Source organism: Salvelinus fontinalis, chromosome 29 (assembly GCF_029448725.1).
Source record: "Salvelinus fontinalis isolate EN_2023a chromosome 29, ASM2944872v1, whole genome shotgun sequence".
NCBI lineage: Eukaryota > Metazoa > Chordata > Actinopteri > Salmoniformes > Salmonidae > Salvelinus > Salvelinus fontinalis.
The window spans coordinates 13,747,825-13,764,766 of record NC_074693.1 but is presented as its reverse complement, the minus strand read 5'-3'; the positions used below and the strand labels follow the sequence as shown (position 1 = coordinate 13,764,766).

At 44.2% G+C, this 16,942-nt stretch overlaps 1 protein-coding gene across 4 annotated transcripts in view; it reads left to right on the top strand.

Annotated features, from left to right (window-relative positions):
* The window catches only part of LOC129827460 (probable E3 ubiquitin-protein ligase MID2), a 321,932-nt gene that overhangs the window by 103,373 nt on the left and 201,617 nt on the right, over positions 1-16,942 (top strand). Inside the window, exon 1 of one of the 4 annotated variants that reach the window (XM_055888339.1) lies at positions 8,344-8,740. The exons of 1 other annotated variant lie outside the window; for it this stretch is intronic. The gene's annotated coding sequence lies outside the window, so the exon portion shown is untranslated. Of the gene's footprint in view, positions 1-8,343; positions 8,741-8,781; positions 8,852-16,942 lie in introns of those variants that run through there. 2 more of the 4 variants (XM_055888342.1, XM_055888341.1) reach the window with 2 other exon arrangements.

The window sequence follows — 16,942 nt, the reverse complement described above, 5'->3', positions numbered from 1 at the left end:
CTGTCGTCATGTGACCACAGACTTCACATGATTACTGGCTACTGCTAAATGTATGGAACAGTGGTGCGTGTCCCATCGCACCAGGTGTGTGTGTTGTTAGTATTCTTAATGGGAGTTCTGTGTGTAACGGATGTGAAATGGCTAGCTAGTTAGCGATGGTGCGCGCTAGCTGCCTTTCGGTCGGTGACGTCACGCGCTCTGAAACCTAGAAGTAGTGGTTCCCCTTGCTCTGCAAGGGCCGAGGCTTTTGTGGAGCGATGGGTAACGACGCTTCGTGGGTGATTGTTGTTGATGTGTGCAGAGGGTCCCTGGTTCGCGCCCGTGTCGGGGCGAGGGGACGGTCTAAAGTTATACTGTTACATATGGACAGGGCAGACTGTGTTGACAGAGACTGGCCGGCTTCACCCGCATGTATATTCAGCCAGGTGTACTCTACACTACTTTCAAAATCCTGAAATGGCTGAGCCTCTCTCATTAAAACCATCGTCTTTCCTGTCAGTTGGTTGTCTTGCCAACGCAGTGATGCGGCACACTTAACGATGTGAAGCAGACGGCAGGTCACACACTACAACGTTGTTCACTTGGTCATGAGGATTCTCCACACCACGCTGTCTCGCCAAAACAATGATGTGATGATGTGATTAGATTTTTAACGCAGCTTCAAGCTGTGGCTCAAAACAGCCTCCTAAACGGTTTTCAGTCAGACATTCACTCTTGCCATACAGAGTTTGAAATGTTTAGACAACTTTTTTGAATTAAATAACATTGCTTGTGCACTTCAGAGCACAAAGGAATGCTGGGACTGCTCAAAGGCGAGATCATTAGCTGTCAGAGTCTCCTCTTCACTGTTGACGTTGAGACTGGTGTTTTGCGGGTACTATTTAATGAAGCTGCCAGTTGAGGACTTGTGAGGTGTCTGTTTCTCAAAGGACAGGTATCTGAAGCTGACCAGAGCAGTGAAATACCTCCTCTCCATCCCGGTCACTCCATCTGATCGGATATGCAGGGTTTATAGAAAATAAAACCAGGAGCTGCCTTCTGCCCCAAAATATGACAAGCTGGTGTTCCTGACTCAAAAACGGAAAAGATTGGGGAAGTAGGTTATGGCTATTCAGTGAGCTATGTGAGTAAGTAGGCCAGTCCAATACAGTTGACATCCAGAGAGATGATTAACCTATTATGCAGGCTGCTAAAGGTTTGGAATTGTGCAAGAAGCCAAAACCTTGGTGTTTTACCCAATAAATGACTGGGAGTTTATATATATATATCACATATATATCCCAAGATGGCGTAGCAGTCGGACGTGTGTTTGTCTTGTCTTGTCCCGTCTTGTCCCGCGTAAATAGTCCTCGTATTTTTTGTATACATTTCGTATATATTTTAATTTCACTTTCCATCTTGGAACTGAATATACATTCCCGCAACCCGCCTCACCCAATGTGGTACGGATCTGCTATTTTTTATACTTTAGAACCGTAACCCCAATCAGAAGCTAGCCAGATAACTAGCTACTAGCTAGTAGTCAGTTAGCCACTGCTGCGGTCTTCACCCTTAACTCGGACACCAGCCAGCTTCAGCTCGGGCCAATACCTGCCAGTCTGCAGGCGCGATATCAACCCAGAGAATATAGGACTGCTTTTTCTCTACCACATCACCGGATTCCTGACGCAAGCTCTGGACAATTACACCGGATCATCGTCGCTAGCTAGCTGCAACCAAGTGACTACTACTGGCTAATACCTCTGTCCCGAAACAAGCACCAGTTAGCCTTGAGCTAGCCTCGAGCTAGGCCCATCTGCCGGCTAGCCGAAGAGGCCTACCAGCGAATTCTTGGGCTACAATACCTCTTTTGCCAATTGGACTGGACCCTTTATTGCCGACACGGAGCCCCGCCGATCCATCACGACTGGTCTGCCGACGTAATTGTCCGAGGTGGTTTCAACAGGCTTGTCCATTGCGACGTTTCTGAATAACCATCTACTAATTATTAGCTGTCTTATCGGCTGCTATCTAAATAAACATACCGGACAAAAAATTATTATTATATATATTTTTTTTTTTCTTTTTTCCTGGGTCACTATATCTATTTTGCCAATTGGATCGATCCCCTCTACCACACGGAACCCCACTAATCTACCGACGGAAACGAACGAGGTGACAAAAAAACAGACCTCCATCCTATGTTATCTTGCTACCGATAGCCAGCTACCCGGCCAGCTGTCTGGATCGCAGTGACCCCAACCAACCTCTACTCACTGGACCCTTATGATCACTCGATTAAGCATGCCTCTCCTTAATGTAAATATGCCTTGTCCATTGCTGTTCTGGTTAGTGTTTATTGGCTTATTTCACTGTAGGGCCTCTAGCCCTGCTCACTATATATCCAACCTCTCAGTTCCACCACCCACATATGCGATGACATCACCTGGTTTCAATGATGTTTCTAGAGACTATATCTCTCTCATCATCACCCATTACCTAGGTTTGTCTCCACTGTATTCACATCCTACCATACCTTTGTCTGTACATTATTCCTTGAAGCTATTTTATCGCCCCCAGAAACTTCCTTTTACTCTCTGTTCTAGACGTTCTAATCAACCAATTCTCATAGCTTTTAGCCGTACCCTTATCCTACTCCCCCTCTGTTCCTCTGGTGATGTAGAGGTGAATCCAGCCCCTGCAGTACCTAGCTCCACTCCTATTCCCCAGGCGCTCTCTTTTGATGACTTCTGTAACCGTAATAGCCTTGGTTTCATGCATGTTAACATTAGAAGCCTCCTCCCTAAGTTTGTTTTGTTCACTGCTTTAGCACACTCTGCCAACCCAGATGTTTTAGCCGTGTCTGAATCCTGGCTTAGGAAGACCGCCAAAAATTCAGACATTTTCATCCCTAACTACAAGATTTTCAGACAAGATAGAACGGCCAAAGGGGGCGGTGTTGCAATCTACTGCAAGGATTGCCTGCAGAGTTCTGTTTTACTATCCAGGTCTGTTCCGAAACAATTTGAACTCCTACTTTTAAAAATCCACCTCTCTAAAAACAAGTCTCTCACTGTTGCCGCCTGCTATAGACCACCCTCTGCCCCCAGCTGTGCTCTGGACACCATATGTGAACTGATTGCCCCCCATCTATCTTCAGAGCTTGTGCTGCTAGGCGACCTAAATTGGAACATGCTTAACACCCCAGCCATCCTACAATCTAAGCTTGATGCCCTCAATCTCACACAAATTATCAATGAACCTACCAGGTATCACCCCAATTCCGTAAACACGGGTACCCTCATAGACATCATCCTAACCAACTTGCCCTCCAAATACACCTCTGCTGTTTTCAACCAAGATCTCAGCGATCACTGCCTCATTGCCTGTATCCGTAATGGGTCAGCGATCAAACGACCTCCACTCATCACTGTCAAACGCTCCCTGAAACACTTCAGCTAGCAGGCCTTTCTAATCGACCTGGCCGAGGTATCCTGGAAGGATATTGATCTCATCCCTTCAGTAGAGGATGCCTGGATATTTTTTTAAAATGCCTTCCTCGCCATCTTGAATAAGCATGCCCCATTCAAGAAATTTAGAACCAGGAACAGATATAGCCCTTGGTTCTCTCCTGACCTGACTGCCCTTAACCAACAGAAAAACATCCTATGGCGTTCTGCATTAGCATCGAACAGCCCCCGTGATATGCAACTTTTCAGGGAAGCTAGAAACCAGTATACACAGGCAGTTAGAAAAGCCAAGGCTAGCTTTTTCAAGCAGAAATTTGCTTCCTGCAACACAAACTCAAAAAAGTTCTGGGACACTGTAAAGTCCATGGAGAATAAGAACACCTCCTCCCAGCTTCCAACTGCACTGAAGATAGGAAATACTGTCACCACCGACAAATCCATTATAATTGAGAATTTCAATAAGCATTTTTCTACGGCTGGCCATGCTTTCCACCTGGCTACCCCTACCCCGGTCAACAGCACTGCCCTCCCCTCTGCTACTCGCCCAAGCCTTCCCCATTTCTCTTTCTCCCAAATACAGTCAGCTGATGTTCTGAAAGAGCTGCAAAATCTGGACCCTTACAAATCAGCCGGGCTAGATAATCTGGACCCTTTCTTTCTAAAACTATCTGCTGAAATTGTTGCCACCCCTATTACCAGCCTTTTCAACCTCTCTTTCGTGTCGTCTGAGATTCCCAAAGATTGGAAAGCAGCTGCGGTTATCCCCCTCTTCAAAGGGGGAGACACTCTAGACCCAAACTGCTACAGACCTATATCTATCCTACCCTGCCTTTCTAAGGTCTTCGAAAGCCAAGTCAACAAACAGATTACCGACCATCTCGAATCCCACCATACCTTCTCCGCTATGCAATCTGGTTTCAGAGCTGGTCATGGGTGCACCTCAGCCACGCTCAAGGTCATAAACGATATCCTAACCGCTATCGATAGGAAACAGTACTGTGCAGCCATATTCATTGACCTGGCCAAGGCTTTTGACTCTGTCAATCACCACATCCTCATCGGCAGACTCGACAGCCTTGGTTTCTCTAATGATTGCCTCGCCTGGTTCACCAACTACTTCTCTGATCGAGTTCAGTGTGTCAAATCGGAGGGTCTGTTGTGCGGGCCTCTGGCAGTCTCTATGGGGGTGCCACAGGGTTCAATTCTTGGACCGACTCTCTTCTCTGTATACATCAATGATGTCGCTCTTGCTGCTGGTGAGTCTCTGATCCACCTCTACGCAGACGACACTATTCTGTATACTTCTGGCCCTTCTCTTGACACTGTGTTAACAACCCTCCAGGCGAGCTTCAATGCCATACAACTCTCCTTCCGTGGCCTCCAATTGCTCTTAAATACAAGTAAAACTAAATGCATGCTCTTCAACCGATCGCTGCCTGCACCTGCCCGCCTGTCCAGCATCACTACTCTGGACGGCTCTGACTTAGAATATGTGGACAACTACAAATACCTAGGTGTCTGGTTAGACTGTAAACTCTCCTTCCAGACTCACATCAAGCATCTCCAATCCAAAGTTAAATCTAGAACCGGCTTCCTATTCCGCAACAAAGCATCCTTCACTCATGCTGCCAAACATACCCTTGTAAAACTGACCATCCTACCAATCCTCGACTTCGGTGATGTCATTTACAGAATAGCCTCCAAAACCCTACTCAATAAATTGGATGCAGTCTATCACAGTGCCATCCGTTTTGTCACCAAAGCCCCATATACTACCCACCACTGCGACCTGTACGCTCTCGTTGGCTGGCCCTCGCTTCACACTCGTCGCCAAACCCACTGGCTCCAGGTCATCTACAAGACCCTGCTAGGTAAAGTCCCCCCTTATCTCAGCTCGCTGGTCACCATAGCAACGCCCACCCGTAGCACGCGCTCCAGCAGGTATATCTCTCTGGTCACCCCCAAAACCAATTCTTCCTTTGGCCGCCTCTCCTTCCAGTTCTCTGCTGCCAATGACTGGAACGAACTACAAAAATCTCTGAAACTGGAAACACTTATCTCCCTCATTAGCTTTAAGCACCAGCTGTCAGAGCAGCTCATAGATTACTGCACCTGTACATAGCCCATCTATAATTTAGCCCAAACAACTACCTCTTTACCTACTGTATTTATTTATTTATTTTGCTCCTTTGCACCCCATTATTTCTATCTCTACTTTGCACCTTCTTCCACTGCAAACCAACCATTCCAGTGTTATTTTTTACTTGCTATATTGTATTTACTTCGCCACCATGGCCTTTTTATATTTTCATTTATTTATATATATATATTTTGTTTGCCTTCACCTCCCTTATCTCACCTCACCTGCTCATATTGTATATAGACTTATTTTTCACTGTATTATTGACTGTATGTTTGTTTTACTCCATGTGTAACTATGTGTTGTTGTATGTGTCAAACTGCTTTGCTTTATTTTGGCCAGGTCGCAATTGTAAATGAGAACGTGTTCTCAATTTGCCTACCTGGTTAAATAAAGGTGAAATAAAAAAATAAAAATAAAATAAAATTGTCCATTTGGAGACCCATTTGCGACCAACCTTTAACTTCCTGACTGATGTCTTGAGATGTTGCATCAATATATCCACATAATTTTCCTCCCTCATGATGCCATCTATTTTGTGAAGTGTAATATATCCACATAATTTTCCTCCCTCACGATGCCATCTATTTTGTGAAGTGCCCTCCTGCAGCAAAGCACCCCCACAACATGATGCTGCCACTCCCGTGCTTCACGGTTGGGATGGTGTTCTTCGGCTTGCAAGCCTCCCCCTTTTTCCTCCAAACATAACGATGGTCATTATGGCCAAACAGTTATAATTTTGTTTCATGAGACCAGAGGACATTTCTCCAAAAAGTACGATCTTTGTCCCCATGTGCAGTTGCAAACCGTAGTCTGGCTTTTTTATGGCGATTTAGGAGCAGTGGCTTCCTCCTTACTGAGCGGCCTTTCAGGTTATGTAAATATAGGACTCGTTTTACCTTGGATATAGATACTTTTGTACCTGTTTCCTCCAGAATCTTCACATGGTCCTTTGCTCTTGTTCTGGGATTGATTTGCGCTTTTCGCACCAAAGTACGTTCATCTCTAGGAGACAGAACGTGTCTCCTTCCTGAGCGGTATGATGGCTGCGTGGTCCCATGGTGTTTATACTTGCGTACTATTGTTTGTACAGATGAACGTGGTACCTTCAGGCGTTTGGAAATTGCTCCCAATGATGAACTAGACTTGTGGAGGTCTACAATTTTTTTCTGAGGGCTTGGCTGATTTCTTTTGATTTTCCCATGATGTCAAGCAAAGAGTCACTGAGTTTGAAGGAAGGCCTTGAAATACATCCACAGGTACACCTCCAATTGACTTAAATGATGTCAATTAGCCTATCAGAAGCTTCTAAAGCCATGACATCCTTTTCTGGAATTTTCCAAGCTGTTTAAAGGCACAGTCAACTAAGTTTATGTAAACTTCTGACCCACTGGAATTGTGATGCAGTGAATTATAAGTGAAATAATCTGTCTGTAAACAATTGTTGGAAAAATTACTTGTGTCTTGCACAAAGTAGATGTCCTAACCGACTTGCCAAAACTATAGTTTGTTAACAAGAAATTGGTGGAGTGGTTGAAAAACGAGTTTTAATGACTCCAACCTAAGTGTATGTAAACTTCCGACTTCAACTGTATATATATATATATATATCAATTCTTTATAAGCCAGAAGCTTAGACCTAACCCCAGAGAGATAGAGAGAGAGATTTGCTGGTGACCTGCTACGACATCGACATGCATTTATTTATGTCAGATGGCTACTGCATCCGCTATTCAGATATTCAGTTGGAGGCTAATTCGTTCATTTTATATCAGACTATTTTGTATAAAGATAATTATTATAGTGTTACATTATAGGAGTAACTCTGGTAGGCCTGAAACAGACTTCTCCACCTGAAATTCAACTATTGGATGGAGCGACAGAGCGCACTGCATATCATAGGCCTACAGTAATAGCCACACCCATACCAAACCTTCACAAACATTTCTAAAATTTAATAGGGTAATATACATAATAAGTCAAGCCATTGTTTATAGGGAAAATGCAAGCCGAAGAGCGAAAACAAACAGGGAAAAAACACACAACCCTCCCCTGTGCCCAATAAAAAACACACAACCCTCCCCTGTGCCCAATAAAAAACACACAACCCTCCCCTGTGCCCAATACAAAACACACAACCCTTCCCTGTGCCCAATAAAAAACACACAACCCTCCCCTGTGCCCAATAAAAAAGACACAACCCTCCCCTGTGCCCAATAAAAAACACACAACCCTCCCCTGTGCCCAATACAAAACACACAACCCTTCCCTGTGCCCAATAAAAAACACACAACCCTCCCCTGTGCCCAATAAAAAACACACAACCCTCCCCTGTGCCCAATACAAAACACACAACCCTTCCCTGTGCCCAATAAAAAACACACAACCCTCCCCTGTGCCCAATAAAAAACACACAACCCTCCCCTGTGCTCAATAAAAAACACACAACCCTCCCCTGTGCCCAATAAAAAACGACACAACCCTCCCCAAAGCAACAAAAAAAACTTTGACAACCCTCCCATACTTTGGAACACCCCCCCCCCCCCCCCCCCAGTAAATGTCGATCTGTCCCTAACTGCGTTAAGCTTCAACCACCTATAACCTTTATTGCATCATACTGTAGCGTTCCATTAGATTAGAATACTGGTTAGTTAGCCTACCGTAGACCTATCATCGTCATTACAGGACGAGGGAATTCCATTAACTTGACATTTACAGTGATGGGGCGGAGGGGAGTTTAGGGGTTGGTTACAATGGATCTCTCTACTGCCCAGTGTGGCTAGAGGAGTCCGCCTGCCTGCGCTGCGCTTGTAGAACCCGATTTGTTTCTTTGACTTTTCGCATTGTATTGGTAGGAGGAGCTGCTTTCCTGTGATTGTCCGCCTCTTCTCTCTCTCTCTTAGCAGGTTTCTCATTTTTCCAAAGTTAAATATTCAAGTCTGTGAGCTCTCACGGACGGTGGGTGCTTGCGCCGCCGGCGAGGTTTGCCGTTGCTTGCGTCGAAAGCGAGCGGAACAGAACGGAGCGACGCTGTTTATGTCACATAACCGGGGCTCTTCCTCTTCTGTTCGATCCAAGTGTTTCTTAACTTCGTTTTCGACTGCTTGCTTTCAAGATGACAGAAGAAAAGAATGTTGGACATATAAAGCTGGTAGGTGCCTCCAACCCCTCCCATCGCGCTGTCTCAGTGAGTGTCGGTCGGTGTCAGGTTTATTCTGCAGCGCTTGGTGGGGGAAAGCGATCATTTAACTGGGAGAAGACAGTAGGCTACTTTTGCTATTATTGGGAAATCACTACATAACATTATCCTATTTGGGTTAGTCTTTCACTTTGTGTGAGAGAGGATCTGCATCAGTGAAAAGAGTTGAGAGACAATCAGAATATATATATATATATGTCAGAGATATACTGGCTGTTATTGAAATAATCTAAACCGGAATGCATTATAACTTTAAATAGACCGATCGAATATAACTTTATCTAGTATTTTATTCCATTATATTCTATTGTAAATAGATGTTGTAAGGTTCCGCTGGATCCAGTGTTTGTTTTACCAATCGAAGGATTGTGTTGATCGGTTGTTGTGTTGTGCTGGCTGCGGTCGGTATTGAGCCATAGCCTACGGTAGCCTATAGCCTATTAACGAAACAAACAACAATCCAATTGCACGTGCATGCTATGTGGGGTAATGGTTTGTGCCATTGCGCATAACCGGGCTGTCATTCGATTAACAGTGGCAATTATGGATTGTCATTCCAATGATCAATAGAATATAATGATTCAATGATCAATAGCTAGCTGTTATCACCCCGTGCCTTTGGAATGTGTGGTTTGTCATGATGTGCCATTTAGTGGACAATAGCCTTGTTGTCTGACTGAAGCATATGCCACTGTTAGCTCAAAGGCCGGCAGATGGCGATGTTGAGTAGTTTTCGTTGTATGCAGCCGTCGATACATTCGTATCTCTCGTAGACTGGTTCGTACCTAAAACATTCTCCATTCGGGCTGCATAGGCTTCGATTTCCTCCTTAACTTTATTTAATGTTGAGAAGAAAAAAAAGGCTAAAATATGCCTACTTTCCTAATGAAACCATTTTACACCACCATGATAGGGTGGCTAAATGCTAATCTCGGATGTTGTGTAAAACCCATTCAGCCAATCAGATTGCAGCAGTCTGTTTTTTCACCCTAATGCTTTCGAACACACCGACATGATTTTTGCGCAAAATAGTACACAGCATCATCTGGATATATATGCAACAAAAGTTCAACATTCACCCTCTGCTACCATTTCTAAAGTCAAGCCATCTACACATACAGTTTGACGCATACTTTGGATAAATCCAACCTATGGACCACACCGAACGCACTGCAACTGCCTCTGCAACACAATGCTGCAGTTGCAGTGCGTTCGGTGTGGTCCATAGGTTGGATTTATCCAATGTGTCAAACTGTATGCGTTTCATTAGAAATGAATGTAATGTGGTGTACCAAAATGAAATGAAGCTGTCGGTGTCTTCGAAGCGTAACCTAACCCAGTGCAGTGTCACATTAGTGGACACCAAAACTGTTCTCAGGGCATGTCTGCCGGTTTTGACTAGCAGAAGTGACTTTTCGTAGCAGGTTAAGAGAATGTACACAGCAGATTAGGAGAATTAACATGGCAGGTTAGGAGAATTAGGTAAAGGTTAAAGGGTTAGGGTTAGCTAAAATGCTAAGATTGTTCCCGAAATGACTCAAACATATCTAGCTAAAACCAGGTCTGCCCTGAGAACAGTACTGGTTTCCACTAATGTGATCCCAATAAAATAAACGGAATCCCTAGGGGTGGCAGGTAGCCTAAGGAGAATTAATTAGATAGCCTAAGGGAGGCAGGTAATAGCCCAGGGGCGGCAGGTAGTGTAGGGAGAATTAATTAGGTAGCCTAGGGGAGACAAGTAATAGCCCAGGGGCGGCAGGTAGCCTAGGGATAATTAATTAGGTAGCCTAGGGGTGGCATGTAAGCCAAGGGTGGCAGGTAGCGTAGGGAGAATTAATTAGGTAGCCTAGGGGCGGCATGTAAGCCAGGGGCGGCTGGTAGCGTAGGGAGAATTAATTAGGTAGCCTAGGGGAGACAAGTAATAGCCCAGGGGCGGCAGGTAGCGTAGGGATAATTAATTAGGTAGCCTAAGGGCGGCAGGTAAGCCAAGGGCGGCAGGTAGCGAAGGGAGAATTAATTAGGTAGCCTAGGGGAGGCAGGTAATAGCCCAGGGGCGGCAGGTAATAGCCCAGGGGCGGCAGGTAATAGCCCAGGGGCGGCAGGTAATAACCCAGGGGCGGCAGGTAATAACCCAGGGGCGGCAGGTAATAGCCATGGGGCGGCAGGTAATAGCCCAGGGGCGGCAGGTAATAGCCCAGGGGCGGCAGGTAATAACCCAGGGGCGGCACGTAATAGCCAAGGGGCGGCAGGTTATATCCCCTGGTCGGCAGGTAGCCCAGGGGTTAGAGCGTTGGGGCAGTAACCAAAAGGTTGCTGGATCGATTTCCCGAGCCGAAGGTAAACATCTTTTGTTCTGCCCCTGAACGAGGCAGTTAACCCACTGTTCCCTGGTATGCAGTTATTGTGAATATGATTTTTTTTTTTTATATTTTCAACCTGATTAGCTTAACACCATACATAACACCCAGGATTTGCATTTAGGCAGTCTAGCACGGTGATGGAAAATGGTGTTTCGTAAGGAAAGTACGTATATTTTCCCTTTTTTTTTTCTGCCTCCTCGTCATTAAATCAAGTTAAGGAGGAAATCGATCCCTATGCAGCTTGAATGTACTTTTTTTTTTACGAGGGATACAAATGTATTGCCGGCTGCATACAATGCATTTGGATGGTAAAATGAAAATGACTCAATGTCGCCATCTGCTGGCCTTTGGGCTAGGCTACTGTACGGTTCAGCGGCTTGTGTTTTACGTTCCTGAAGATATCGAAAATCAAAGCATATGTCAGATGTTGCTAAAATATTATGTTAATTCGTGACATTTTAGATAAGCAATCGAGCTCAATAAGGCTTTGTCTTTGAAAATCAAAACTCATACAGTCAGCAGAGTCCTGTAATTAATCTGTGGCGAGAAAATAGTCCGAGTTCCACTGCTCAGTGCTCGAGTACAGTCAGCGCCACTCTCCCAATTTAATAACCCTCGTGTTGAAAATGAAATGTTGATTTGAATTTGACTTATAGATCTAATTCTCTCACATTAGTTTATATGGGCTCCACAAGATGATAATTATAATAATAATACGATTGACTATTGTAATTGTTTTAATGTATTGTATTCTGTTCTTGTGTTGTGTGTACATGCCTTCTACTTCCTGCTGACCTCTTGCCAGGTCCTCCTCGCAAAGGTTATTTTCCTGGTTAAATAAAGATAAACAAAATAAATAAATAAAAGATCTGGACAATGTGGTGATGTTGAAGTATTGGATCACTTTATGGGTATTTGAGTAGAACATCATATTAGCAGCTGTCATGATTTGATACATATCTGGAGGATCAACATGATCCTGTTGCAGTGGAGGCTGCTGAGGGGAGGACGGCTCATAATAATGTCTGGAACGGAGCGAATGGAATGGCATCAAACTCATGGAAACCATGTTTTTTTTTAATGTATGGATACCATTCCACTCCAGCCATTACCACGAGTCCGTCCTCCCCAATTAAGGTGCCACCAACCTCCTGTAGCTGCATGGCCTACAGTATAATCTGTACAAAAAAAATACAGCCAATGCTTTAGTATCATTTTTAAAACATAATGTTGAATTAAATACAAATAATGAATTGTCCTGTGGTCCCTTACGGTTATAACCACTTCCCTCTTTTTGTTTTCCTTCTTCTTCAAACGGTCCTATTATCCTGGCCTATTATCCTGGCCTATTATCCTGGCCTATTTTACTGGCCTATTTTACTGGCCTATTATCCTGGCCTATTGTCCTGGCCTATTATCCTGGCCTATTTTACTGGCCTATTATCCTGGCCTATTTTCTGGCCTAATATCCTGGCCTATTATCCTGGCCTATTATCCTGGCCTATTTTCCTGGCATATTATCCTGGCCTATTTTCCTGGCCAATTATCCTGGCCTATTGTCCTGGCCTATTGTCCTGGCCTATTGTCCTGGCCTATTTTCTGGCCTAATATCCTGGCCTATTGTCCTGGCCTATTTTCCTGGCCTATTTTCCTGGCCTATTATCCTGGCCTATTATCCTGGCCTATTTTCCTGGCCTATTTTCCTGGCCTATTATCCTGGCCTATTGTCCTGGCCTATTTTCCTGGCCTATTGTCCTGGCCTATTTTCTGGCCTATTATCCTGGCCTATTTTCCTGGCCTATTGTCCTGGCCTATTTTCCTGGCCTAATATCCTGGCCTATTATCCTGGCCTATTTACTGCAGCTTGTTGCATCAGAGCACTGTTTAGATCAATTGCCGTTTTACTACAACCAAACAGGTCATACAGTTTTTCTAGATTGCATGTATCATTAGATCTCTTCTCTCTGTATAGTCTGAGAGAGAACAACTAACCAAATCCAGTATCCCCATAACAGCCAATCAGTGTCTGTCTGAAGAGGCAGCTGTGGACTGTACTGTAGAGTGGATTAGGTTAGGTTGCCGTGGCTCCAGCCCTGCTGTGGACTGTACTGTAGAGTGGATTAGGTTAGGTTGCCGTGGCTGCAGCCCTGCTGTGGACTGTACTGTAGAGTGGATTAGGTTAGGTTGCCATGGCTCCAGCCCTGCTGTGGACTGTACTGTAGAGTGGATTAGGTTAGGTTGCCGTGGCTCCAGCCCTGCTGTGGACTGTACTGTAGAGTGGATTAGGTTAGGTTGCCGTGGCTCCAGCCCTGCTGTGGACTGTACTGTAGAGTGGATTAGGTTAGGTTGCCGTGGCTCCAGCCCTGCTGTGGACTGTACTGTAGAGTGGATTAGGTTAGGTTGCCGTGGCTCCAGCCCTGCTGTGGACTGTACTGTAGAGTGGATTACAGTGGCTTGCGAAAGTATTCACCCCCTTGGCATTTTTCCTATTTTGTTGCCTTACAACCTGGAATTAAAATAGATGTTTTGGTTTCATTTCATTTACACAACATGCCTACCACTTTGAAGATTCAAAATATTTTTGGGGGTGAAACAAACAAGAAATAAGACAAAAACTGAAAACTTGAGCGTGCATAACTCCCCCCACCCCCAGTCAGTACTTTGTAGAGCCACCTTTTACTGCAATTACAGCTGCAAGTCTCTTGGGGTATGTCTCTATAAGCTTGGCACATCTAGGCACTGGGATTGTTTGCCCATTCTTCAAGCAAAGCTGCTCCAACTTCTTCAAGTTGGATGGGTTCCACTGGTGTACAGCAATCTTTAAATCATACCACAGATTCTCAATTGGATTGAGGTCTGGGCTTTGACTAGGCCATTCCAAGACATTTTAAATGTTACCCCTTAAACCACTCGAGTGTTGCTTTAGCAGTATTCTTAGGGTCATTGTCCTGCTGGAAGGTGAATCTCCTTCCCAGTCTCAAGTCTCTGGAAGACCGAAACAGGTTTACCTCAATAATTTCCCTGTATTTTCAAGAATTTCCCATCATTCCTTCAATTCTGACCAGTTTCTCAGTCCCTGCCAATGAAAAACATCCCCACAGCATGATGCCGCCAACACCATGCTTCACTGTGGGGATGGTGTTCTCGGGGGGATGGGAGGTGTTGGGTTGCGCCAGATATAACGTTTTCCTTGATTGCCAAAAGGCTACATTATAGTCTCATCTGACCAGAGTACCTTCTTCCATATGTTTGGGGAGTCTCCCACATTTCTTTTGGCGAGCACCAAACTTGTTTGCTTATTTTTTTCTTCAAGCAATGGCTTTTTTCTGGCCACTCTTCCGTAAAGCCCAGCTCTGTACAGTGTACGGCTCAAAGTGGTCCTATGGACAGATACTCCAATCTCCGCTGTGGAGCTTTGCAGCTCCTTCAGGGTTATCTTTGGTCTCTTTGTTGCCTCTCTGATTTATGCCCTCCTGGTCTGAGTTTTGGTGGGCGACCCTCTCTTGGCAGGTTTGTTGTGGTGCCATATTCTATAAATTTTTAAATAATGGATTTAATAGTGCTCCGTGGGATGTTCAAAGTTTCTGATCTTTTTTTATAACCCAACCCCGATAACCCAACCTCCACAACTTTGTCCCTGACCTGTTTGGAGAGCTCCTTGGTCTTGATAGTGCCGCTTGCTTGGTGGTGCCCCTTGCTTAGTGGTGTTGCAGAGTGGGGCCTTTCAGAACAGGTGTACAAATATTGAGATGATGTGACAGATCATGTGACACTTAGATTGCACACAGACTTTATTTAACTAATTATGTGACTTCTGAAGGTAATTAGTTGCACCAGGTCTTATTTAGGGGCTTCATATCAAAGGGGGTGAAAACATATGCACGCACCACTTTTATGTTTCAATTTTTTTAGCATTTTTTAAAACAAGTTATTTTTTTCATTTCACTTCACCAATTTTGACTATTTTGTGTATGTCCATCACATGAAATCCAAATAAAAAAGACATTTAAATTACAGGTTGTAAATCAACAAAATTGGAAAAAACGCCAAGGGGGATCAATACTTTTGCAAGGCACTGTAGGTTAGGTTGCCGTGGTTCCAGCCCCGCTCCTGCTGTGCAGGCTATTACTGTATCCCCCCTTCTCGCTCTACTAACATTACATGACAACCCTCTTTAGCTCAGTTTCACATCAGCCAAATCAGACTTGTCGTTCATATTTCAAACCCTAACAAACAAGCTCAAAACAAAGAAGTACTGATGACTAGCATGTTATAAAACGTTCCAGTTTGAATTCACCGCACAGTAGTCTGCGTCCCGTGTGGTACCATATTACCTATACTGTATAGAGCCCTATGGGACCTGGTCAAAAGTAGTGCACTATGTAGGGAATAGGGTGCCATTTCAGACGTATACATTTCAGCTGTTATATCAGAAGCACTTCTGTATAGTGTATGCACTGCATACATAACAGTATGTATCTCAAGGATCAACACAGCGGTTATACAACAATAGAAGCTTTTTAACGTATCGGTTGATCCATCCAAGTCCCCTGGCTGTCCCCCTGAAGTGTTTATACAACAGCCTCCAACAACAATAACAGGGCAATGTTGAAGCCAAAACAGGGACAGACCACACACACCGTTTTCTGCCTGTTACAGTAGCAGTCCATCTCCTACTCTAACGCCCCTACTGAGTACAGAGAGAGCAGGCCCCAAATGGCACCCTATTCCCTACATAGTGCACTACTTTTGACCAGGGCCCATAAATAGTAGAAGAAGCAGAATAATAGTTTTTTGTCGATTTTAAGAGAATGGAAATGTGTCTTTATGCTCACAACCTAACAGTGCACTATATAGGGAATTGGGTGCCATTTAGGACTAGCCCAGGACAGAAGTGCCTCTGATATGACGGCTGAAACAAACTTGCAGTTCTGTATATGTGGGTAGTGTTTTTATAACTTGATGGGAGAATTGGTTATGGTTGGAGCCAAATGGATAAGGGATGGTTTATCTATCCTGTTTAGCTGAGCTAGCATCGCACCAGGGGGGCTGATGGGGTCCACACACGCACGCACGCGCGCACACACACACACACACACACACACACACATAAGGACAAGACTAATGTCTCACTACTAGGGCTGTGGAGGTCATGAAATTTTGTCAGCCGGTGATTGTCAAGCAAATAGCTGCCGGTCTCACAGTAATTGACCGTTAATTAACGTGAGCACGTTTAGCATCTCCTGACTTCCACACAAAGCCACTGATGCTGAACTTTTGGAACATCTACATTTTAAATCAATTTAATATAGCCTACACTATCACAGTAAATCCATTATTTATTTTAGACAGAGCTAAAGAAGCATTATAATGAGAAAATGTAGTCTATTTTAGAAGAACAGAATAGCATACTCTGAGTTGTCCTTATGTTAGGTCCTGATGTGGCTATGCCATATGGCTGTGGGCTACACTAGTTCATTTAGCAGGCGAGATTTACTTAGAATTATGTGGTATTATTTTTATAGGTTGAAGAATACAAAATGAACATAACTGAATAAAATAGAAAGAATATATTCTACAAACGATAGCGCACATTTGAACACACTGTGTTGAGCGGTTAACAAAGAAACAGAGTTATTTATGCCGTTTTAGTTGTGATTCAAACATTGGGCTATGTGTTCAGACTTTTAATACATTCTAAAGCAGCATGATGTGACTTCAAATGAGGATATGAAAAATGTCACATGAAAGGCATGAGATCTGCTTTGTTTTTTTGTGCAGGCTGCACACACTT